Source organism: Mixophyes fleayi, chromosome 3 (assembly GCF_038048845.1).
Source record: "Mixophyes fleayi isolate aMixFle1 chromosome 3, aMixFle1.hap1, whole genome shotgun sequence".
Taxonomy (NCBI): Eukaryota; Metazoa; Chordata; class Amphibia; order Anura; family Limnodynastidae; genus Mixophyes; species Mixophyes fleayi.
The window spans coordinates 85,965,442-85,992,272 of record NC_134404.1 but is presented as its reverse complement, the minus strand read 5'-3'; positions in this window follow the sequence as shown (position 1 = coordinate 85,992,272).

Here is a 26,831-nt window from a genome sequence, read left to right as displayed (position 1 = left end):
CTAATTTTCATGATGGGCAGTATGGTTCCGTATGGTCTGAATGACCACAGCAACTACTCTGTATTTTTGGATTGAGTACATTTGTTTATTTAAACAAAACCTAAAATTCCCCCGCTCCTTCTTTAGAGTTAAGAAACCTGGAATAACCCTTACCAATAATACCTATGTCTAAATGATATTATTTATGGGCATCTTTATATTATCTATTTTCATTTTTATTTTCACTTTTATTTATGTTCTGATCACTTTAATTATTATGTTCAAACTTCGGTCCGGTTTGGGATCGTCTTAACACAATTGATGGTATTTAGAATTGACACTCAATCTTTAGGGCAGTTTTGATCTGACCCTATCTCAAATAATAAATTTTATATATATATTATTCACATTGAGTATGAGGAATATCAGTCACGCACCACATTATCAATCAGCTTGATTGGTAATAATATTAGCTTTTAAATTCTTCTATTTCACACTTCACAATATAGGAGGTGTCACTTACCTAATAGGGTTAATTTATACACCATGTCTCCACACATTAGAGTTGGATGGAAATTCCAGGAATTGTTTTTATCATACATAATTACAATCTTCGAATGCTCAAGCTTGGAGAATAACAGAGGAATTATTTATAAAATCAATTATGTGGATTATTGAAATGTTAATCCTAAGTGTAACTAACAAGTATACACCTAATGAAAGTTGAGACCTTTAATATAAAATTTATATCACTCACTTATTTGTTACAAGCCTTCGATATGGATTTTGATCCATTAACATTGCACACCCTCAGATGAATTATGTAATCATGAATTTTATCCGCTTTACTGCGGAGGATATTTCGTTATATGTAAAATGTATTCCATCTTAACTGTGATCAAATATGAAGATTAGCAGCTTGATGTTTCCTCCTTTCTCTTGCCTTCTTTCTCTAATAATACAACAATATCGTGTAAAGATTTTTTTCAGCAACCCGATGGTTGCTATAGCGTTACTAAGGAAGTTGTCATCAAGGGGAGTTAAGTTAATAATCATTTCCTGGAGTTCATTCCATGCAGCCTCGGTTGCTACAACGTTGTCAAGTAAACGTCATTTTGTGGGAGGGCTCTCTTCTTTATATACTCCCTCCAGCCGTGATATCGGCTTGCCTTGTCAAAGCTACTAGCGAAACGCGCGTCGGCGGACGCCGCGCTCGCTACTCATGTCAATTCCTTTTATTATTAATTTAGCGTGTGCCTCTGAAGTAGTAGATAGTGGAGCTATTATAGCGGTCAGCGGTAGAGATTCAGGGGAAGATATAGATAGCTATCTAGATCCATTTTACGGGATCAATCTATATAGGAAGTCCCAGGTCAAGCACTATATCCTAGAGTTTAAGGTCTATGTGTAGCCCCTCTGATGTCCTGATTATCCTCATATTTAGCCAGCTAGTAGGTTTTTGAGGTAGGATATCCTTCCTTACAAATTCACGAGCATACTAGTATTAGATTGTTGAAATCATTAATACCTTATAAGGGATCTGAGGGTTTATTATAACCAATATTACCTACTGCTGGATTTGTATATGAGAGAATACAAAGGTAGAAAAACAGAAGTAACAACAAGCATTTATAAGGACAATTTATGAACTGACTATTAGGAGCTAATTCAAACCACTTATAACTAAGTAAGGGATTAGTGGGACAATCTGACTCTATACCATCCAATGCTGAATCCGATCTATGAGTATATATTTATCAAGTGAAATAACAGAGGCAACACGAAGCATTTATATTTAAATTAGGAGTGTTGTAATACTTAATAAGGTGGATCTATTACAGAATTCATTTGAATAAGTCCGAAGATACACGAGTAGCCTCGCGGCTAGACAATTTTTTGTCTATCTTAACTGAATTTATGTTTATAACAATCAATGTTTCCATCATCACCTTTTATATTTCGCTATTAGACAATTGTTTTTAATCAGATACCAATAAAGATTAATTTTATTACTTTCAACATATAAATATAATTAAAATATATATGTTTACATCCATTTATGAGTGCCCCAGATGGTCATTTCTTTTTCTTTTCTTTAAAAGGTTATTACAAATCTTTGACCGGGTGCACCCCTCCTTAATAAAGTTATTTTCTCCATATTAATGGGTAAAGAGGTATTCATACAATAAGAGGAGGTTTAATGGTACACCTGGTGCAGTCAACTTTTCTTTTCAATTGTAGCCATTGTAGAATGGCTGCAATCCAAGTGATGGCTACATAGCTTTTGTGTATATTTCTAAGTGTATAGTTTAAGTGTAAAAAATTTAAATAGCATAATTCAGAGTTATACCGGAGTTAAACAGGAGGAAACAGGAAAAGAACATTCTGCCTATTATCACAGCTACACAAGGAGGACAGTCAGTATTCACATGAAACTTCATATTCTACTCCTGATGTTTCCATCTCTCCCTGGCTACAAGCTTCAAACCACAAGAACACTGTGTTGGATTATGCTCTTATTTTCTACTCAGCTCATGAAAGTTTGTTTTATCTGTCAGTATATTTTTCCTGCAAAATCCCCTCTGTTTAATCAGCCTGCTCTACGACTTGCTCAGCCACTCCCTACCCATGTTTCAACACTTCCACCCACATCATTACTCCATGCTATACAGACATCCAGGAATAACCTATATCTACTGCAGCCTCACTCTGCACTACTTCTCTGATTACACAGGACATTGCAAGTAGGTAATTCTTTTAATTCCCTAATTTTTTGCTATTATACTATAAATCCCAATGCTTGCCAAAATATTTTTCTTTCTCTCTTTTCCTGGCATTATATTTAGGACTATATCATCCCTCATCCATCCTGCAACACACACCTCTGTCCACATTGCCCGTTTATTACTTCACTCACCTCTACCTAACACTCATGAACTCTTTTCCTATTTAAATGTAATAACTTTAACAGCTTCACCCTGTTGCCAGAAACTAAAAGGACACACATCTTACAATCATCTTTCCTACCTTTCTTCCTCCCTGCTTCTATTAGCTGGTGTTATATCACCTAATCCAGGTCCCCCTCACGTCACCCACACACATATATCTGAACAGAAATCCAGCAAACCTCAAATGCCTCACCTATCTCCCCTCTCTTCCAAAGTCCTTTAAATGTGTCCTTGGAATGCTCGCTCTGTAACAAACTTACTTCCGTACATGATCTCTTCCTCTCAAACAACCTACACCTTCTAGCAATAACAGAAACATGGATCACGCAATCAGACACTGCCTCACCTGCAGTCCTTTCACATGGTGGTCTCCATTTCACCCACACCCCCAGACAAGGAGGCAGACAAGGAGCTGGGGTTGGACTACTTATCTCCCCACAGTGCACATTCACAGTTCTACCTAATGTCCCATTACTCACGTTCACATCTTTTGAAGTACATACTGTTAGGATTTTTAACCTGTTCTCTATGTGTGTTGCTGTCATCTATCGCCCCCCTGGACCACACCAACAATTTCTTGAACACTTCTCTGCAAGACTCACTCACTTATTATCCTCTGACATTCCCACCATCATCATGGGTGATTTCAACATCCCTATTTCTAATCCACGCTCCAATGCTGCTTCCAAACTAATCTCTCTAACATCCTCACTTGACCTCTCCCAGTGGATTGAATTCACTATTCATCAGGATGACCACTGTCTTGATCTTTTTTTCTCTAGACTATGCTCAGTTTCTGATTTCCTTAACACTCCTTTCCCCCTCTCGGATTATCTCGGATCTTGCTTCCTATTTCAAGGACAAAATAGATAAGATCAGACTTGAAATGGTATCATCTCCCTAGACAAGCAATCAGCTCAATTCCTTTGTAGCACCCTCTGACACGCTCTCTTCATTTGATCCCACACATGAAGAGGAAGTTTATACTCTCTTCTCATCTTCCTACTCTACCTCCTGTCCTTTTGATTCCATTCCCTCACAAATTGGTAGGTCCCTGTCTCCTGTGCTCATTCCACCTCTAACTAAAATCTGTAATCTATCTCTTTCTACTGGTATTTTTCCATCACTATTCAAGCATGCAGTGATTACTCCTATTTCGCTTTCAACACTCCACAGAGACTGTGCTGACCAAGGTTGTCAATGATTTCATCACAGCAAAAACTGAAAGTCATTACTCTCTTCTAATTCTCCTGGATCTCTCTGCTGCATTTGACACTGTTGACCACTCTCTCTTTATACAAACACTACAATCCCTAGGTCTTGAAGGCACTGTCCTATCCTGGTTCTCATCCTACCTAACTAATTGCTCTTTCAGTTTTAATTTTTCTGGATCCTCCTCTGCTCACTTTCTTTATCAGTTGAAGTACAAGGTTCAGTCCTAGGTCCTCTACTATTCTCTATCTACACAATTTTTCTTGGAAAACTAATAAGTTCTTTTGGATTTCAATATCATCTCTATGCAGATAATACACAAATCTATCTTTCCTCTCCTGATTTTTCACCATCTGTGTTGTCTCGGGTTACTGACTGTCTTGCTGCCATTTCATCTTAGATGTCTTATCGCCAACTCAAACTCAATCTTTCAAAAACTGAATGAATAATATTCCCACCCAAAGATAGAAGTTTCCTGCCTGACATTAATATTTCTGTTGATAACATGACCATAAATCCCACCCTGCAAGCTCGCTGCCTAGGTGTTATCCTTGACTCACAACTATCATTTATTCCCCACATTGACTCTATATCTAAATCATGTTACATACATCTAAAGAGCATTTCTAGAATACGCACATCTCACACAAGACACTGCTAAAACCCCAATTCATGCACTCATCATCTTCCCAAAATCAGAACCCCTACAATCTATTTTGCATGCAGCGGCTAGATTGATTTTCCTTGCAAACTATTCTTCCTCTGCTGAGCTACTCTGTCAGTCTCTACATTGGTTGCCTGTATTTCAATGAATCCAATATAAATTTTTTCTACTAACGGACAAGGCCAAAATTGCACTGACATACATCTCCTCACTTGTCTTAAAATATCTCCCAACTCGACACCTCCGTTCTGCACATGATCTGCGTCTCTCTTCCACTCTTGTCACATTATTCCATTCTCGGTTACAGGACTTTGCTCGGGCTGCACCCACCTTGTGGAATTCCTTCCCTTGCACAGTAAGACATTCCTCTAGTGTTCAAACCTTCAAGCGTTCTCTGAAAAACCCACCTCTTCAGACAAGCTTATAATATTCCTCAACCAGCATCTTAATCTCCCTATGTTACCCTATTATCACCATCTACACAGCTAACACAAGACAACAACTCTCTGACCAACATTGTTGTGTGACTGAGCACACAGCCCACTCAATACTTTTTAGCTCTGCATTCTAGCTGGTCCAATGTGCAATATGATGTAGCACATGCCCTTGTGTTTCAAACTCGCATTGTCCCATAGATTGTAAGCTTGCGAGCAGGGCTCTCTTACCTCTCTGTCTGTATGTATTGCCGAGTATTGTTTTATTAATGTTTGTTCCCAATTGTAAGGCGCTTACGGAATTTGCTGGCGCTATATAAATAAATGTTGATAATGATGATGACATTCAGACTATTCACCACCTTGATAGCAGATAGAGAGAAGGAACAGAGCGACACATTAGGGACTGCTTTGTACCAGCCCTGTGCTGACTTTATTAAAGTGATTATCAGTGGTTATGACAGTTTCCTAGCACTTTCCATAGAGAAGATGCAGAAGGAGCTTATCTGAACCAGAGACAAGAGCGAGGATATAGGCTCTGCCTTACATACCCACCAGTATTAGGGGGTCTGGAAAGCTACCAAAGATTTGAGGGTCTTACTTGCATAGCCACCAGAAATTTGGGAGTTTTTATTGTATATCTAGCGCAGATTTGAGATCTGTATTTTATGATGATCACTAAAATGTTCTCTATATTGTATATTGATGATAAAGCTACTCTCTGTAATTTGTATTAGACATTAAAATACTCTTTGTATTGCATATCAGCCATTACAATGCACCCTGTATTGTGTATGGGTCACTAGAATGCTCTATGTATTGTATATTGAGAGAGTGCACTGTACAGCATCTGCTAACTGATACTCTTTCATTCCTTGCTTTACTCTTTCCTTCACTTTCTCATTCCCCTTAATGACAACCAATCCCCAAGCAAATGGTACTTGTCTTCATTATGTAGAGATCATTAGATGGCTGTCTGTATTGTTATTATATTAACCTATAAATAAACTTTTCATTAAATACTGGGCAGATGATGTTTCAAACGATTGTGGCTCATAAGTACCAGCAGGAACAGACAGTCCATAAACTCCCATGGGTGCAAGTGCATACTTGTGCACTTGTAGTGCCACTGTAGTGTCTAATATAAGTGGCCCACCATAAAATAAAAAATGACCCCTAATAGACAATCAGTAGCACTACTACTACTACCACCAAGCTAGGAAAGAAAAGAGTGTGGGCAGCGACCCATTAAGCCTTCTCTTGCAGACTCTACGGACCTTCTCTGCTCCTATGACTCTCCAGCTATTTCTTGTTGCTCCTCACTGATGTAGACCTTCTTCTGAACATATGCATTTTGTATTTATATTTTATATATTTTCACACTGTATCATTCTATCAATATCAGTTTTATTATGTTAAAATATAATGGCAGCTTGTCTAAGTTTATGAAAACAGCCACCAACAGATTTGTGCTATATGTTAGACAAATTATGAAAATACAGTACCTAACCATTCATAAACAATAACTTTTTGGTGCAAAATATAGTGTTTTTAAAATAAACATCTTTCCTCTATAATACATTTAAGATGCAAATACTGTGCATGTGAGAGGTTGAATTGGGACTTAGTGAAATAGCTGATGTGACTAGATTTTCCATTTCCTCTGTATTGAGTCTCTGGAGGTTAATTATTATAGCTACAATGTTCCTGTTCCCTGCAAACCTAAGAAGAAATATAGGGAGACAACCCAATGTACATTAACTCCCTAAGGAGCAAATAATTGCACTAAAGCTAGTTAAGACATGAACTTATCCACAAGGAAGTCAGTTATCAAAGTGGATTTTACAAGAGGTTCTTAACTCGGATCAATATAAATTTATAAACAGTTCAGTCAGACTAACACAGCCCACTTGTTTGTTTTATCTAATGATGCTCATTGAAAGTAACGTAATAATGTGTAGAGACCACATAGAGATAGGGAGCAGCAGGAGAAAAATGGGACATTGAGGACAAATAATTTGAGTCATTTAGGGCACGATGATGGAGGAGTAAACATGAAAAAAAGTTTCATAAAATAGATAAGATTCTTGTAAAAATCCAATGTTGTTGTTTGTGCTTGTTTTTTATTTGTAGCTTCATTTGTATATTATTTGTTACATTCCACCACCACCACCTATGCTGATCTAGGTGGTTACTCTGGTACCTGATCAAAACATTGCTGTTCGTTCAGGAGAGCAGGCACTTCTGATAATCAGTGCAAGCAGTTTTAGGCGATGTGGGGCAGACAGGAATCTCTGAATATTCAGCGCAATTTAATAAGTGCTGTCCTTATTGCTCAAAATTAATTTACTTCCTTTATAGTAGAGGTTGATGGCTGGCTGTGTTAACGCTTTAAATACCTGTCTGGAAAGTTTTAACTCTTTTAGCTATCAGAGAGCAGAGTGTGCGCAATTGGGTAATTAAGTCATAGGCTTTCTACGGGTCTTATACAAAGATGGTGGCAGTTGAGAGGTGTGGAAGTGGGTGCCTGTGTTGGGAAAGGGACCTGTTAGATCTGTATTGTTAGGGATAGATGAGTGCAAGATTTAGTTTTGGAATCTGGTGAGCCCCTTTGCAATAAATTTCCAAATCAGGAGTGGGCAGAGTGCGGTTTGTGACAGATAAAGGTAGTCAGGAGCAGTATCCTTACAAAATAGAGGTGAAATGTTGTTTGACTGGTTGATTATTTGATAAATTATCAGATCAGGGAGCTGGCAAAGACTGGTGTCTCTGACATAGGGAATAATGAATTGATAAGTACATTCACTTGCACAAGACAGACAAGCACAGTAGTAGTAGAGATAGGACAATCTAATTGAACCTATCAACATTGTAAAATGTTTCTGACACTACCTATGGGAAGACTCAACTCAGATGACAAGAGTAAATCATGAGGATCAAGGGTGTAATTTGGGATTACTGGACCCCATAAAAGTTTGTACTCACTGCTAACAAAGTTCACTACCATAAAAGGACCCAAAGCATACCTCATATTGCACTGTAAACTGTTCATATTTCTTACTCCAAAATCATGACAATTGTTTTACATGTAAGACTTAATGCAGGTGGCTTGATGAAGTTTTACAATCCCCTACCCAACAAAGGTGGCCTTTGTGTTGCGTAGAATTCATATAACACCATTTCAATACCTTACTTGGACTCAGTCTGAGTAAAAAAACTAATATATATATATATATATATATATATATATATATATATATATATATATATGCATACATATCTATACACACTATATGGACAAAATCATTCGGACACTTGACCTTTACACCAACAGGGACTGTAACAACATTGTATTCCAATTCATATTCTTTAATATGGAGTTGGTCCCCTTTTGCAGTGATAACAGCTTCCACTCTTCTTGGAATGCTTTCCAAAAGATGTTGGAGTGTTTCGCTGTAACCGGGCTGGAACCAGAAAGCTGAAAGAGGATTGCTGTAACCAGATTGCAACCGGAATGCTAGAAGTGGACGCTGTAACTGGACTGGAGTAACCGGAATGCTGGAAGTGGATCACTGTAACTGGACTGGTACCAGAATGCAGACTGCACTGTCTGATCTGGATTAATAGCAAGACTGTTAGCAAGATAGATAGCAAGGCTGCAGACGGTTGGGAACAAGGTTGGTGTCTGAAATACAACGTTGCACTGGAAACAGGTAAGGCCTCCAGGAAGTCCCTTTATAGTAGTTGTTGTTTCTTGATTGGAGACTGACATCTGCTGGACTAAAGCAGCACTCTGAGTTGCTGGGATGGATCAGGTGACTAAGTCCAAGATGGCAGCTTCCATGAACTGGTTTTGGAGGGAAACCTGGAATGGAGGATGTTGTCACCTGATTGGTTGGAATCATGTGACCTTAGCAGATGTTGAGTGTGCTCTGTGATTTTTCGTGGTCTTCCGCTTCGTGCTGAATTGTTGTTGTTCCTAAACACTTCCACTTTCTAATAATATCACTTAAAGTTGACTGTGGAATATCTAGCAGGGATGAAATTTCACGAACTGATTGCAAAGGTAGCATCCTATCACAGTAGCACGCTTGAAGTCACTGATCTATTCAGAATGACCCATCTTGTATCTTTGTTTCTAAGTGCTTCATTTTATACACCTCTGGCAACGGGTCTGATTGAAACACCTCATTTCAATAATTAACAGGTGTGGCCAAATACTTTTGTCCATATAATATATATATATATATATATATATATATATATATATATATTAGTCTTGTTAGATAGAATAAATCTAATTAAAGTACACAAAACATGGGGGCCACCTTTGTTGGGTGGGGGGTTATATATATAAAATGTGTTTTATAGTTTGTGTGTAAGGAGTAAGTGTGTGTGTGTGTGGTTTCTACAAGAGACTGCAAATTTATGCACTTTTTGGGGAGTCCAATCTGATTGCTTTAACAGAGACTGATATCATTAATTTATATTACTGCTTTTGGTACTTGATCCATTGAAAGTTCAATCCCTCATCTATATTTCATCTGAAGGACTGCATATATTGGTCCTAGAGGATCTCCATTGGGTCTCAGAGCCCTAAAATGCTCTTGCTTAATGTGCCATTATAGTATGTATGCTCCATGTGTGATTTTGTGCATTTATGTACTTATCAATTATTCATGCAGATTTGTTGACTGTACCTATTTCAGGTTGCAACCTATGCTGTTTATATTTGTGAATGATCTAGGTGTTGACCTGTTAGCTTTTAAACATAAGGTCTCATTTTACACATTTTCATACCATTATTTTGTGCGCCAAGGGGACCCATTCTATTTTGCTCTAAGGATAATGCTGTGCTGAACAATAATGCTTCATAATCATTGCTAGCAATCTGAGCCAGTGCTTTTATCAGCTGGCACAATATCTCTACAGAGATGGGATGTCTGCTATCTTCCTCACGGGGTTGAACCTTACTTCATCCTCAAAGGGTCTTAGTGATCAAAAAGCTTTTTGTGAGATCTGTCTTACCCAGTACACAAGACATAAAGGAGATACCAGCTAGCAAAACGTAAACTGATGATTTGGTAGCACCTTCACTGTATTTACCCCAAACGAACGCCAACATGTCGTCGTCTTTGACTGCTGCACCACATCCCTTCGACTCTAAGAAGCTAACCCATTCCCTTCAGGCTGCTCGATATGCTCTCCTGGTGGGTGGGGCCAAGGAAGTTTCCACCAGTCCGTGTATGCCGGCTTGATTATCTCCCTAACATAAGGCGGACAAAGAGTACCTGTAAGCTGAGCATCAGGTGCTAGTTCTCGAAAACGTTTCCATTGACATCAAGACAGAGCATCAGCTAACTTGTTGTCACCGCCAGGGAAATGTCCTGCTCTAAACAATGTAGTACTAGGTAAACTCGCAGTACCCGGGCATATCAATATGCAAGTCTAAAGCTTTGCTGGAGACAGATGCCAAAGGTCATATCCGCACCCCATTAAAGGACGCCAGAAAATTGGACCAAAATAGCAGGTCTCATTTGATCTCATCCGACAAAGGGATGCAAACATGATGTTGCGTGAAGCCAGATGTTGCTAGCTGCAACTTTCTGCAGAAGACCTTACCATGGGGATTACCCTGCATACTAAATTAAATGAGCCTAGAATTTTTTGTATTTTCCGCAGGGGAAGCTTGCGAGCTGTAACTTGACTAATTTATAATCGGGCAGACGACAGCAATTAGCAACTGTGCCTATTTCTATGCCCAGAAAGAAAAGGCAGTGGGAGGGCCCTTCTGTTTTATCTTATGCTACCGAGACACCTAATACCACGAAGAGAGCCTGAGCTGACCGAAGCGTGTTTCTTGCATACCGAGGAGTTACCCGGGCCTATGAAAAAGAAGTCATCGAGGTACTGAGAAATATTTCTGTGGCACAAGAGACTGAATACCCCATGGAGAGACTTCAGTCAATGTAATGCCCGTCAGGTAGATGGAATCCCATAAAATTAAAAGACTGGATGTAAGGGGAGGAGTCGAAAGGCAGATTCAATGTCTAACTTAACAAGTAAATCACCCTTCCCAAATGATCTGACAATACTAAGGGCCGCTTCGAAGGACTGCTGTGAAACTAAACTAAAACTGGGAGAGATGGAGACGTTGACCGATCTGCCCAGGGGGGGTGTATTGAATTAATCTAAACTTCCTGGCTGACTTCTTGGGCATGATTCCCACCAAAGATATAACCAAATCTGCTATAGGGGGAAGGGAGAAAGCACCTATCATGCGACCTAAAAGCACTTTTTTGCGCACTTTGTCTGCTATGATATCAGGTGACTCGTACGCTGAACATAGATTCCTTGCTGCAATAGCTGTACCTTCTCCGCTCACCGGAAGTTTGAAATTGAACTGAAAGCCATGTGTGAGGATTCTTACCTTCTCTGCGCTATCCTTTTGCTGTGTCATGGACCCGCTGAAGTGCACGTGTAGGATTCTCATTAATTTGCACGGGCCATGTTTGCCATCTGACAATCCTTCACTTGTGCTTTCTAATGGTGGGCTGTGTGTTCATGCTAGTGGAGAAACAAAACTCTCATATTCACCAGATGTTGCCACTGCATTCTCTTCAGCAACTGGAATTTGCGGATGCCTGTGAAGATTCAGGAACTTCAGGTCACACAGTCTGCGTTGGTCTTGCCACCAGCGACCCCATGCCAGGAGAAGTTCCATTTGATGCGGCACTGTACACCTGGGGGGCTGGCACAAAAGAAACATTAGTGTGCTCTGTGGTAAGTGGTGCCATAGAGTGTCGGGGAACAAGGGGGTTGAGGGGCTTGAGAAACCTGAGGAGAAGGGAGTGGAGGAGCCGGGAGAAAGGTCCAAAAAGAAGGGGGACCAGACTAGGAGAGGTAGACGGAGCTACCTAACGTCCAGTTTTGTCTAGTCAGTAAAGAAGATGGGGGGCTGATCAGAATATGAAGTGGGACCTGTTTGTACTGGATGAAATCTTGTCTAATGAAATATGATAGTTGGGGGGGGCGGGTGAGTCTTAGCATGGAGGAGGGACATAAAAAGAAGCCTTCTGTGCAAAATAATAAACTAATTTACACCTCTTGAATTGTAACATGGCTTGTCCAGGAATAAACTTACTCCTTTTTTTTTTGCTTTTCTCTCCTTAATGACTCAGACCCAATGTGAGTATTGGTATTTATAACGGTTATATGCATACACTGTGAAATATCGCTGAGGGATAGTAGTTATTGGATGAATAATTCTGTGATGATTTAGTGGTGAAAACACTGTATAAGGCAACGTTATTTAATGAAAAGTATGTAAAAGTGCGATTATATAACAAACGTATCTAGGAACAGAATACCAAGATAGCGTGCACAATTAAGGCGTAACCACAGGAACTTTCTCAGTTTGGCTTGTCCAGAGTTACATAAACCATACATTGTAACATGTAAGCTTGGAACATTAAGAATCAGCTACAAAACTGTAAAGATGTGAATGCTACTTTGTGTCATATTTATTTGGGCAAGTGTAAGAGGTATTTGTTTAATACATTTTGTGGAAAGACTCTTGGCACATTGACTAATGGCCACTATCCCCAGATTCTTCTTCCCGTAGCTGCTGTTCCTCTGCCCCATCACAGCTGTTGTCACCTGTGGGCTCCTGTTTCACCTCACTCATCCTCTGCATCTCCAGCTAATATGATGGAAGAAGAAAATAACATCATAACCATGTATGTTTTTGTCCATAATATCCAAGTTTTTACATAATCTCAGTAGATTTCATGACACACATTATTAATTTCAAATGGGAAATGTGTATTTTTTTGGTGTCATGTGTATATGAAGGGTCATTTAGAGAAAATATTACACAAATGATTTGACAATATGCAGTGAAGACTGTGGCGTGATGACAATTTTACCTATACATCCATGTATAACTTTTATTATTCTACAAGGGATCATCACAGAAAATACATATTAATCTTGAATATGTGTCCAGATTATCCAATAGGCTGACCAAGTTGCAGTCTGGGGTGCTAGCCCTTGGTGGAGTTCTCATTTGAAAATCTCATTTCTAAAATGACACATTTTGATTTAGAAAACACAGGCATATTTACATTGTTGATGGGGTTGGAGGACTCCTAGGAGGGACCCCTCATCAGGGGCAGGCTGGGCTGGGGGACAGGAGGGTATCTGCCCCTTGGGCCGCACCCATAGTGGGCTGCTTTGGCCTGGGACACTGGGCCACCTGCATTTTTTTCATTTAAAAGTCAAGCTTTGCCCCCCGGACTAAAATTTGCCAGCCCTTCCCTGCCCCTCATTATAGTGGAGAATCCCATGAAGGAGGCTGAAGAGGAGCCCATGGTGGATCACCATGAGGTGACCCTGGTGGAGCACCAAGAAGAGCCCCTGGTGGAGGAACAGGGAGCACATCACAGACTCCTGAAATTTATTTTGATTTTATAATCTAATATTATATTAATCCTCTGTCAATCATGAGTAATAAGGTGGTATGTAGTACAATAAGGTGTAAATCAGATAGAAGAGCAAATAAAAACGCAATGACACGCGCATCAGATTTTATGTCATGGAAGTGAGTTACTACCATATTCATCAGGGAACATATTGCCTATATGCTTTTAAAGAGCACACAATACGTTCGTTTTGTGTTCCTTGAGGAATCAGGCCCTATGACACTTGGAAAATTAGTCTTGCTGCCAGGTCTGTAGCCATTTCATATAACTTGTCTTTCCTCTACTAGACTTAAATTGCCCTACTAGTGGCTGACTCCTCCAAACTATGCTATATACTTTACATACATTATCTTTTATAATTGTCATGATGCTGGCCTACAACTTCCAATATGCAATACCAACCTAAACTTGCTGGTGAACAACATGCTGTCTACATCTGAACCTCATGGCACATGTAACTTAGCAATTGGTGGCATATTAAATGTTGACCATGACTAATTTATTATTTTATTGCTAAAAAAATGCTGTAAAAATGTATTGCTACAATAAGGTGTTTATAGTTGCACAGAGCAGTGAGTAGTGCAGTTTGATTCTGCAGTCAAACTATTGCAAGAATATTATGTTACTAAATGCACCTTTATGTGAAAAGAGTAAGGAATCCTTTCATTTTTATGTACAGTTACTGCCTATTGTACATTAATATAGAAAGTGTTGCAAGTCTTACTTGTGTTTTCTACAGACAATTTCTTTCTGGCACTGACTTTGGCTTGTTATTCTTCAGGATCCAAAATTGTAATTTCACCCCGGCTTGATGAATTCTTGGAATGACAACTCTTTATGTCCAGCCTGCTGAGCCTTATTGATGTAATCAGCAAAGCAATGTCAACAGTAATATCATCTTCAGAAACTAAGCCATACTGGAAATTTCTCAACAGGTTATTCACTGACATTGATTTAATCCAGACAAATACTTTTCCAAAGACTCGCTTTAGAAGAATTTCTCAGCAACTATAGCTAGATAATTACCTATCAAAACAACTGCAGCCAAAAGTATGCATATATAATTATGTCTGAAGTGTTGGTCTCTTATGGTGTTATTTTAGTAAGATTTCCACATTCAGACATTATATTGTTTCAGTACACAACTGAGCAGTGGGTTAACAGCACATGAGCAATTATGTGATATGAGTCAGGGATATATAGTACTGCACAATATGAGTCTCATTTAAGGTTAGGAACAAATCGAACTAAAGGGTGCAAAATTGTGATATGAGAGGTGGAAATGCAATTTTGTTTTTGCATGCAGGAAAAATACTGCCTGCTTCTGCATGTAGCTCACAAATACTTTATATATTATTATTGATAGCTTTATTTTAACACTTCAATTGAAGTTGGGCTGAAACAAGCTCTGCCCCCCGCAACCAACTAAAAGTCTGTCCGCACATTTTAAATTTACCTCTTTGCCCGCAGTTCAACATGGTTTTGCCAAAGTGTACAATTTATACTTCTAGCTGGATTTAATCAGAACTCTAATTAAGGCCTGTCATGATTATGGCATAATCAAGAGTTAGGAAAATAATATATAAATGTGGTCATTGTAAGATATTAGAATGACGAATCAGATAGCTGTCATATTACTGTGTTAAATATGTGCATTAATCCTTTAGCTAGATCCAAAACTGTTGAATCTGAAATGTATGTTTACAACTAGTATTAATAGTTCTGTGCAGTATTTTACAAGTCTTGGCAAGTTAACACCACTCCAGTCTCTGTGTCTTAATTTGATGCCTTGATCATTCCTAATACACTACAGTCATGATTACTCCCATAGATATGAATGCCTGTGATGTCCATGTGTAAGTAAACCAGGCTTTAATATATCTTGATGTTACTTCATAGAGTCTGTGTTGTGTCACTAGCAAGTGGAGCGTGTTTGCAGGGATGCCTAAATGATACATGGGAGGTTCTTTTGCACCATTCCTACGTGCTGAGAGATATCAGAAGTTCTTATTACAAGAACAGACCAGTGAGGTCACTCCAAGGGCATAATATATTCATATTTAGAGCATAATACATCAAAGCACTACCTTTCAGGAGATCTCAGTACAGATTTGTAACTAGTGGAACCAGTCGACTAATATGTATCATCAATAGATAGGAAACCCACGAGGAAGCATATAAATACCATATCTTCTTGAATAATTCATATTGCTAGGCACTTCTAACTTTCCCTTGGACACAGAATTATGCAGACTGTGAGTGTGCTATGTTCTTTATTATTGCTTTATTTTAAAGAAAACTGTGTTGCATTTATATTGCTGTATGCTAATATGTTCTCACCCTTTTCATTTATTAAGCATTGTGACTTTTGTCATCATATAAAACTCCATGTAGTAATGTTCTGTCCTTGTGTTATTAAAGAATTCACATGTTAGGCTTGTTTTTTTTATAACTGTTACATTTAAGGCAGATAATTGTTTGGTACAGTAACTCTGATTAAATTAGGTTGTGAGTGCAGTTTACAAAATTTTAGTGGTGGCAGAACTGGGTGCTAATTGTCACTGTGAGATATAATTTTGGGGGATTTTAATACTTTTTAGACTGACCAGGTGCTTGTGATTTTATTGACCCTTTCACACCCACACATCATGCATGTCTAACTGATACTTGTCATGAGAAGGCCCGATGTTCTTAATATTAGAGGGCGAAAAGCCCTGTTACTGGTGTAATAGAATTTTTTTAATTTCACCTTATACAGCAAACAGTCATCGCCAGCAATGACACTGCTATTACCAATGATAACTCCTACCAGTGTTAAGATTTGCTGAAATTCTTCTTAGAAGGCTTACTTATACCTTTGCATAGGGAAGCCTATTTAACAAGTATCACTATGGTACTTTTGCTGCTGCAATACCTGTTCTGTCTGTTCCATCTCAGGATGGTGATAACAGGATGAAATCATTAAAAATTGCTTTATTACTTTATTAAATAAAGCTTTTTTTATTTGTAAGTTTTCACATTTTTTAAATAATTTTTACTTATTTTAAAACATTATTATTATTATTCTGGGCTTTCAGTACCACTGCACATGGATGCAATCCAGCTCACATTTGTACATGTCTGCAAAGACTGGCCCAGTGAAGCAGTATGTCATCTCTTACCACTCTGGGCTAATATTGTCAGTTGAGTATTGCTCAGCTGCCACGGTGATATTGTTTGGATAAAGTCTACCAATAAAGGATTTTTATTACTGCGATAAACGCCAATTAAAAACATCTGCCTAATAGCTGGAAAAACAGTACTATTGATAAATAGTCCCCAATATCAATTGTTTCTCAATCACATGGCTTTGATTGTGATAGGGGACAATTTTCCCAGAATAGTTCTGTTGCCTCTCATCAAATGATTAGTATTCAAACCCCTAATGTATAGAGCAGGGGTAGGCAACCTGCGGCTCTCCAGGTGTTGTGAAACTACAAATCTCAGCATCTCACCTATCTGCTGGTTATCTACTGGCAAAGCATGCTGGGACTTGTAGTTTCACAACACCTGGAGAGCCGCAGGTTGCCTACCCCTGGTATAGAGGATTAGCATCACTAGTAGAACTAGTCACTTATAATTGCTTTCTTCACTTAACATCAAGAAGGAATTAATATTAATATTAGGTGAGTAATCTGGTTTAATTATTCTAAAAATGGGATCTCTGCTTATCCTCTTCTGTTACTAAAGTACCCTTCCTTTGATTTGCAATAAACAGAGACGAGCAAATCAAAGACAATTGGATCCCATATATTAATAGTATTTGAAATCTTTGTAATTGTTTAATTTATACTAAGGTGGAGGTTACATTCAATGTTTTTTTTGTCAGCGCAAAGTTTTTCAGCTGGTCTCCTCTGAGAATCTTATTGCTCTATGTTCCTGAATAATTTACAATTTCAATCTGGATGCATATCACAAGATAAAGATTGAGTTGCTGTCACATAAACTTTGATGCACTCTACGCGGTCAATTTAATTACCCACTCCTGCACGTGATAATGCTCCTTACGTGAAACAGCAGTATATTTTTAGCTTCGCATCATTCTATTCAGTTATTCACACTCTGCAAAAGGTCCTTTTCTGGACAGCAGTTATATTATCTCCCCCAGAAGGGACAATATGAACTTCTCAGTTTTTTTCACCCAATATTATTGAACATGTGAAATGTTTGCTTGAATTTGCTCTCCTCTCATCGGGTGGTGAAAAGATACAGGGATAGTGGGATTCAGGCAGAAATGTGCTTGAATCTCCCTCTAGTCCATAAATAATGTATATTTTGCTAAACAATAAAAAAACATTTTAATATTTAAACAAATCCCTTAAAAACTGAGCAACTGCTGAGTATTAAAGCCTATTGCTGTTATTGTCATTAGGGTTAAGTTTTGCATGACTGTTCTGTCAATGTCATCTCAGGAGGGCTTTAATAGAAGAGACCACCAATAAAAAAAAAATATTGACTACATAAATTTTTCATTACAGTGCAGATTTCTTGGCTAGTTACCCTCAAAGTTGCTTTTGTGTCAAAAGTGCAAATCGCATGTGAAAATACTTATGCATTTGAAATTTATTTTCATAGTATTTTGATATTTGATATTTAATGTTCAATAATAAAAGAAAACACGTTTTCAAATAAAGTTTATTAGAATAAACACCTCCAAATCCTTGTTAACCACAGTATTCTAAAATAAATTCTTCTTTCTTTTTTCTTGATTTATCGTAATCCACTGGGAAATTATTTTTTCTTTGTAATCCAAATGGAATATCTTCGTTCTTTGTAATCCAATGTGAGCAAAAAAACAACAACCACTGAATCACTGTGGTCTGGAGTAATCAAGCGGCACATTAGGCGCTCAGTCAATCAAAAGCAGTTTTCCATACTAGCCGCATGCCATTAGATAAGGGAGGTCACTTCCTATTGGATTACCAAGACAGAAGAATTTCCCATTATATTATGAAGAAAAACAAAATCAGTTGATTTTATTTTATTATAAAGTGGTAATCAAGTTTTGGAGAGTGTTTTTAATCCATTAAACTTTATTTTAAATATTTATTTATTTATCTTTTGCTATTTTAGCGTTTTGTGTCCCAACATGCGCTAGACATCATTGATGGAAAGCGCATTCTTGTGCTTATAGTTCTACAAGCACCAGCATGTCCTTCTAGCCATTGGCTGCCAGTGCATACTGGAACATGTAGTTCCACAATAGCTGGCATCAGTTCCTCAGTCGCTGAGCTAAAAACAGCTCTGGAGGAAGAGTTGCTCACAGCTGGAAGCAAAACTTTGTGTTTTGCATCCAACTTTCCTGCTTACAAACACCCCACTCCAATTTTTGTGCAAATTCCTGAGAAGAGGCAACTCCATTGAATTGGGTGAAACATCAGACATGATGAAGGTCTTTGGGTACAAAAAGTGTTGGATTTTCACGTGAGTGAATAGTCCACCTAACTCAGTGGATCTGCACTGATGAATACTATCTGCAGGTCAGTACTCAGAATGACAAAACACCTGTGTGACCAATGTCGCATCAGTAGTCCTAGCCTAGTGCCGCAGAAGACCCTTGTGTGGCAAATCCTTGCTTTATCATCATATTACATTTTTTCTTATTTATAGCTGGCAGTATAAGAATAAAATAATTGATCACTGATTGAGCAGAATAATTGTTTTTCATGCAGACGAGATGTCGGGTCAAATCCAGGCATGTGTGTGCAATAACCATAAGGTTGTCCTCGGTGACATCCTGCAAGATAGTGTTCAAAGAAGCATGTTAAAGTGCTACTGATCTTAAGCAAAATGAGCAAATCCTTAATATACTCTTACAGATTGGCACCTTGATTATGACTCTTAAAAAAGGTCAATATACACTTTACATTTCCTTCGGATTGCATTACTGATTGCTCTGCTCCAAGTCTGTTTATTGTTACACGATATCCACAGCAATTCTGTTTTCAACAGAGTAGTCCAGTTTTTCCTTTATCAAAAATTGGCATGACCCAGCAATATTGGGTTTTGGGTTATTTGGGGGATGTTGGTGACTGGATCAGGGCATTTCCTAGGTGGATTAGGTTATGACCTGGGCATGCGAGTATGTGTATTTCCAAATAGGGAATGTTGATAGGTATGTTACGAAGAGAGCCAAAGGTTTGAAATCAGGCAAAATGGGGACTGCCGCTCTCCTGAAAACATGCCAAATATGGATTCATTGTCATCCTCCTGGTGGTACTCAATAAAGTACTTGCATGTCTTTCCTATGTCACTTAAGACTCTATGAATAAATGCTTAATATATGTCAATAAAATATAATTAAGCATCGATGACAGCCCATCTCACCCCGAATGAAGGATCAACCTTCATATCCCCACTTACTCTCCTCCTATCTTTGCTCTAGTATTCTTCCCTCACTTTAGCCTTACTAACATTCCCCCAGTTCCCAGTCCTCTCTAGTCTCTACCCTTCAGATTGAATTCTTCACATGCTTATGATGTTCTATTGTTAGCCTGATTTGTATACTGTAAAGCTTACTCTTTTATTCCTTAAGCCACATATACTTGTTCTTCAAATATCTAATATATATATGTATATTAGGGATGTGCACCGGCGACTTTTGGTGTCTCGTGTTTTGTGTTTTGGATTCGGATTTTCGCGATGTTTTGGGTTCGGATTTGTTTCGCAAAACACCTGCCGAAAGGTTTTGGTTCGGATTTAAGGTTTTGGATTCGGATTTTTTTTTAAAAAAGCATAAAAAGTTCAAAAATCAAGTTTTTGGGCTTATTTTCACTCCTACGCTATTATTAACCTCAATAACATTCAATAACAAGCATTTCCACTAATTTACAGTGTATTCTGAACACCTCACAATATAGTTATTAGTCCAAAACGTTGCAACGAGGTATCTTTCTGGACTGCGTAGTGGAGTGGTCCCCACAATATAATAAGAAAACCATCAACTGGTCTTATCGCACCAAAAAATGTACCTGGACTGCGTAGAGGAGTGGGTCACCACAATATAATTTAAAAACCCTGAACTTGTATGATTCACACCAATAAATGTATCTGGACTGCGTAGAGGAGTGGGTCACCACAATATAAATTAAAAACCCTGAACTTGTATGATTCGCACCAATAAATGTATCTGGACTGTGTAGAGGAGTGGGTCACCACAGTATAATAAGAAAACCATCAACTGGTCTTAATCGCACCAAAAAATGTACCTGGACTGCGTAGAGGAGTGGTCACCACAATATAATTAATAAAAAACCCTCCACGGCTCTGAATTTCCCCAAAAAAAATTCTGGACTGTGTAGTGGGGTGGCCCCGGTACTAAATTTGATACCTGGGCCACAATACCTCCTCCAAGTTCCAAGTGTAGTGTTTATAACATATTAACACTACACTAATTCTAGCATGTCAAACCCTCTTGTTTTAAATAATGAATAGGGCATTTAACTTTTGATTTAATTTTTTGAATTTGTTGACATTTTCTTTTACTTTTTGAACATGGCAAACGACTGTTGAATGATCACACAATGCCCAAAAAATAGTTGCAAGATGGAATTGTCCTTGGGCCCTCCCACCCACCCTTATGTTGTTGAAATAGGACATGCACACTTTAACAAACCAATCATTTCAGCGACAGGGCCTACCAAACAACTGTGGCTGAAATTATTGGTTTGTTTGGGCCCCCACACCAAAATAACAATTCATATCTCCCTGTACAAACTAAACAGGCTCTACTGAGGAAAGATGTCGTCCTCATCCTCAACCTCTGATTCCTCTCCCCCTACAGTGTGTACTTCCTCCTCCTCACACATTATCAATTCGTCCCCGCTGGACTCCACAACCACAGGTCCCTCTGTACTATCTGGAGGGCAGTGCTGTACTTCATTGAGGAATTGATTATTCATTTTTATAAACATCATTTTTTCAACGTTGTGAGGAAGCAACCTCCTTCGCCGCTCACTGACCAGGTTCCCCGCTGCACTAAAAACTCTTTCCGAGTACACACTGGAGGGGGGACAACTCAGGTAAAATAGAGCCAGTTTGTACAGGGGCTTCCAAACTGCCTTTTTTTCCTGCCAGTAACAATATGGACTGTCTGACATGTCTATTTGGATGGTGTCAGAAAAATAATCCTCCACCATTTTTTCAATTGTGACAGCATCCAATGCAGCGACAGTAGACATGTCTGCAATGGTTGGCAGGTCCTTCAGTCCGGACCAGATGTTATCAGCATCCCCGCCAGCGGCTCTTTTAGGAAAACTGAGCTTTTTCCTCGCAGCCATAGATGTGGAAGAAAATGAGGGTGGAGCTGTTGGCATGTCACGGTCCTCTTCAGAGGACAATCTCCTGACCAGAAGATCTTTGCACCGCTGTAGACTTGTGTCCGCCGGAATCAGAGACACAACATACGCTTTAAACCGAGGATCGAGCACGGTGGCCAGAATGTATTCCTCTGACTTTAAAAGAGTGACCACCCTCGGATCCTGGCAAAGCGTACGAAGGGCTTCATCCACAAGAGCTACATGCTTTGTTGGATCACAATGCTTTACCAGCTCCTCCCTCACTTTCTCCAGCTGCTTCTGCAACAGCCTGATCAGGGGAATGACCTGACTCAAGCTGGCAGTGTCGGAACTGGCTTCTCATGTGGCAAGTTCAAACGGCTGGAGAACCTTGCACAACACGGAAATCAGTCTCCACTGCGCTTGACTCAGGCGCATCCCCACTCCTTTGCCTATGTCGTAGGTTGCTGTGTAGGCCTCAATGGGCTTTTGCTGCTCCTCCATCCTCTGCAGCATATAGAGGGTGGAGTTCCAGCGCATCACAACCTCTTGTTTGAGGTGATGGCAGGGCAGGTTCATGCTTTTTTGATGTGCCTCTAGTCTGCGGTAGGCACTGGCTGAATGCCGAAAGTGTCCAGCAATTTTGCGCGCCATCGCAAGCATCTCCTGCACACCCCTGTCACTCTTGAGGTAATGCTGCACCACCAAATTAATGGTGTGTGCAAAACATGGGACGTGCTGGAAATTGCCCATATTTAATGCCCGCACAATGTTACTGGCATTGTCTGACACCACAAATCCCCATGAGAGTCTAAGTGGGGTAAGCCACTGGGAGATAATTTCCCTCAGTTTCTCTAATATGTTGTCAGCATTGTGCCTCTTATTAAAGCCTGTAATACACAATGTTGCCTGCCTTTGCAAGAGCAGCCATTTTGTAGATGCTGCTACTGATGCAGGTGTTGCTGTTGCTGCGGAAGGCGATGCATCTACCCAGTGGGCTGTCACAGTCATATAGTCCTTCGTTTGCCCAGAACCACTAGTCCACATGTCCGTGGTTAAGTGGACAGTGGGTACAACCGCATTTTTCAGAGCACTGAGGACACTTGATCGTACTTCTCTGTACATTTTTGGTATCGCCTGCCTAGTGAAGTGGAATCTCGACGGGATTTGGTACCGGGGACACAATACCTCCATCAACCCTCTAAATCCCACTCCACTGATAGCGGACACCGGGCGCACGTCTAACACCAACATTGCAGTTACAGCTGCAGTTATACGCTTTGCAATAGGGTGACTACTATCGTATTTTGTGGTCATGGCAAATGACTGTTGGACGGTCAATTGTTTTGTGAAAGACTTAGCGGTCTTACGACTTCCCCTCTGGGAAGATGATCGACTAACAGCAGCAACAGCAGCAGTGGCAGTAGTAGGCGTACCGCTGCAGGATTCCTCGGATGAATCCCGTATTGGAGAGGACTCGGTCTGGCTGCTGACTTGGGCTGCAGGACTCAATCTGATGGAGATCGTGGAGGAAGTTGACGAGGAGGGTGTTGCTGGTGTGCATCCAACTGGACCACGGGATTTAGGTGTCCCTGTACCGATGACGGTCCTAGCCCCAGTTCCTGAACTAACCACTGAACTATGAAGGTTATTCAGGTGACGTATAAGGGAGGATGTCCCTAGGTGGGCAAGATCCTTACCCCTGCTTATTTGAGCTTTACATAAGCTACATATGGCCATACATTGGTTGTCCGGATTTGGATAAAAATAACTCCAGACCGAAGAGGTGCATTTTTTGGTCTTCTGACCAGGCTTGACGATGGGCTTTTTCATCCCATGGACATCAGCTGTTTCCCCCCCTGGTGCCTCATTTTCAATAACCACATCACCATCCTCATCATCAAGTTCCTCCACAGCGCCAGCTACATCATCAATAGCCTCCTCCTGAGCCACCTCTTCCCGTACAGTGATGGGAAGGTCAGGCTTGACAACCACCAACACCCTTGGACTCGCCTTGGGGATTTGTGATAATTTCTCTTTAGAAGGCAGAGTTGTTTGCTGTTTTGTTGCTGACAGCATAACTCTCTTCAATTTTTTGTAGGGGGGGGGAGGAGGAGGGCTTAGATCCTTGGGTGAAGATGGACCACTAGTCATGAACACGGGCCAGGGCCTAAGCCGTTCCTTGCCACTACGTGTCGTAAATGGCATATTGCCAACTTTACGTTTCTCCTCAGATGATTTTAAGTTTCTCTTTTTGCTTTTTTTTGAGAACTTGGGCTTTTTGTATTTTACATGCCCTGTACTAGGAGATTGGGCATCGTGCTTGGAAGACGACGTTGATGCCATTTCATCGTCTATGTCATGACTAGTGGAAGCAGCTTCAGCATTAGGAGGAAGTGGGTCTTGATCTTTCCCTACTTTATCCTGCAAATTTTTGCTCTCCATTATATGTAGCACAAGATACTGCAGAATGTGTGAACTTGGTAATATTGCAGTACCAATGGGTTTATACTGCAGGATTGGTTTGGCAAATTTTGTTTTAATTAAAAAAAAATTTAATTAGTTTTTTTTTTTTTATTAACTTTTTTTTAAATTTTTTAAACACTTGGGAATATTGGGGAAATAACTATGCCCTTAGAAGCACAGAGCACGGGACACAGGACCACTGGACTGAACAGGACCCAGCACACAGGACCCAGCAGCACCACTGAACTCAAAATTGACAGAGCACAGCACACAGCACCACTGGACTGATACTGCAGAATGTGTGAACTTTGTAATATTGCAGCAGTACCACTGGACTTTTACTGCTGAATGTTTGAACTTGGTAATATTGCAGTACCAATGGGCTTATACTGCAGGATTGGTTTGGCAAATTTTGTTGTAATTAAATTTTTTTTTAATGATTTTTTTTTTTTTTTTTTATTAACTTTTTTTTAATTTTTTAAACACTTGGGAATATTGGGGAAATAACTATGTCCTTGAAGCACAGAGCACGGGACACAGGACCACTGGACTGAACAGGACACAGCACACAGGACCCAGCAGCACCACTGAACTCAAAATTGACAGAGCACAGCACACAGCACCACTGGACTGATACTGCAGAACACAGCACAGCACAGCACAGTACAGCACAGCACAGAACTAAACAGCACAGCACGAGATCTACCAGAACAGAGGACCACCTAACACACCCTCCCTCTACCCTGATTAATGCCCGAGTGAAGATGGCGGCGACTAGCGGGGAATTTATAGGTTCCGAGTATCGCGAGATCCGACAGCGGGATTATGACTCAGAGCCTCGGTTTCAAGTTTTCATTTGGCGCCAATACCCGGATCTGTCCCGGATCCGACTCGGATCGGAAAGGTTCGGGTGGGCTCGGATTCACAAAATCCGAGTGCGCTCATCTCTAATGTATATATATATATATATGTATATATATATATGTATATATATATATATATATATATATACGCACAATTAATAATCAAGACATATTGTCACACATCAGACCCACTGATCGACAGCTGATCTGAGCATGCGCAAACCGGCAATCTCCCCATTCATTCTTTCCAGCCAATCGGATGCAAGACTTCACTATTTAAGCACACCTTTACCTGTGTTAGTTGCCAGATCTTCAGGTCTCTCCTCCTGTTCAGACATCCTGTTCTCTGGCTCCTGACTGCTACCTGTTCTCTAATCCTCCAACACATCAACCCGCAGATCATCACAGCCTCTGTGTCTACTCCACTATCCTTGTGGTAACTGCTCTGCAGATTATTGCCACCTGTTCTCTGAGTCTCCAGCTCATCAATCCGCAGATCATCACAGCCTCTGTGTCTACTCCACTATCCTTGTGGTAATCGCTCTGCTGACCATCGCTGCCTGTGTAACTAGTCTAGTGCTCTCCTGATCCTAGCTCCCAGTATACCCTACTGTTTTCCTGTGGGACTGTCTCCTAGTCTCTCAACTATTCAGATACTTCTCATCCATGTCATCTTCAGTTATAGTCTCGGTTCTCATTACAGTTTTGCTCATCAACTCCTAGGAGAACAGCGACCTGTGGTCTGGGAGCTGCGAAGTCCAAACTCCCTTGCTGGAGCCTCTGGCGAAAACCTTCCTCTACATTTATCTCTGAGCCTTCTAAGAGGTAGTGCCAATGTGAGCAGACAGTATGGGCACTCCTCTGACCCTACTAGTTGTTACATATACATCATTTTTTTTTTTTTTATATTTCTTTATTGAAGAATGTCAAACATGTACACATCAGTAAATAAATTAGAACAAAGATATGTTTATACTTAATAATCATGAACCATGGCACATAGTATGAGGAAAAACGTCATCTGTGAGTCACTGAAGTGAACTATAAATATGATATCACACATAAGGTACAAAAGCCTGGAGAGACCGGGGCAACACAAGCACTCTCCTAGTCCAGAAAGATAGGTGGGTCTTGCATGAATATTCTAGTTTCATACCAAAGGGTATGTTGAAAACATTTTTGTATTTGTTCTCTCAGCGGGACTGACAAAGTGCCAACAAAGCTCTCCCAAGTGTCAAAAAATCTCCCTGTGTATTTTGTTTTTTGGAGGGAGGCTTCCAACCAGTCCATTTTCATGGCAAAGAACATTTTTTCTTTAAAGAGGTCCAGTGTGGGGGATGTGCTCTGGATCCACATGTGGAGGATGCATTTTCATATATATCATTTTATTATTTTAATCAGTCAATCAAGACTAATTTGAAATAGCTATATTGATAAAAACACGCTTGCAGTTGATTAGAATTATTA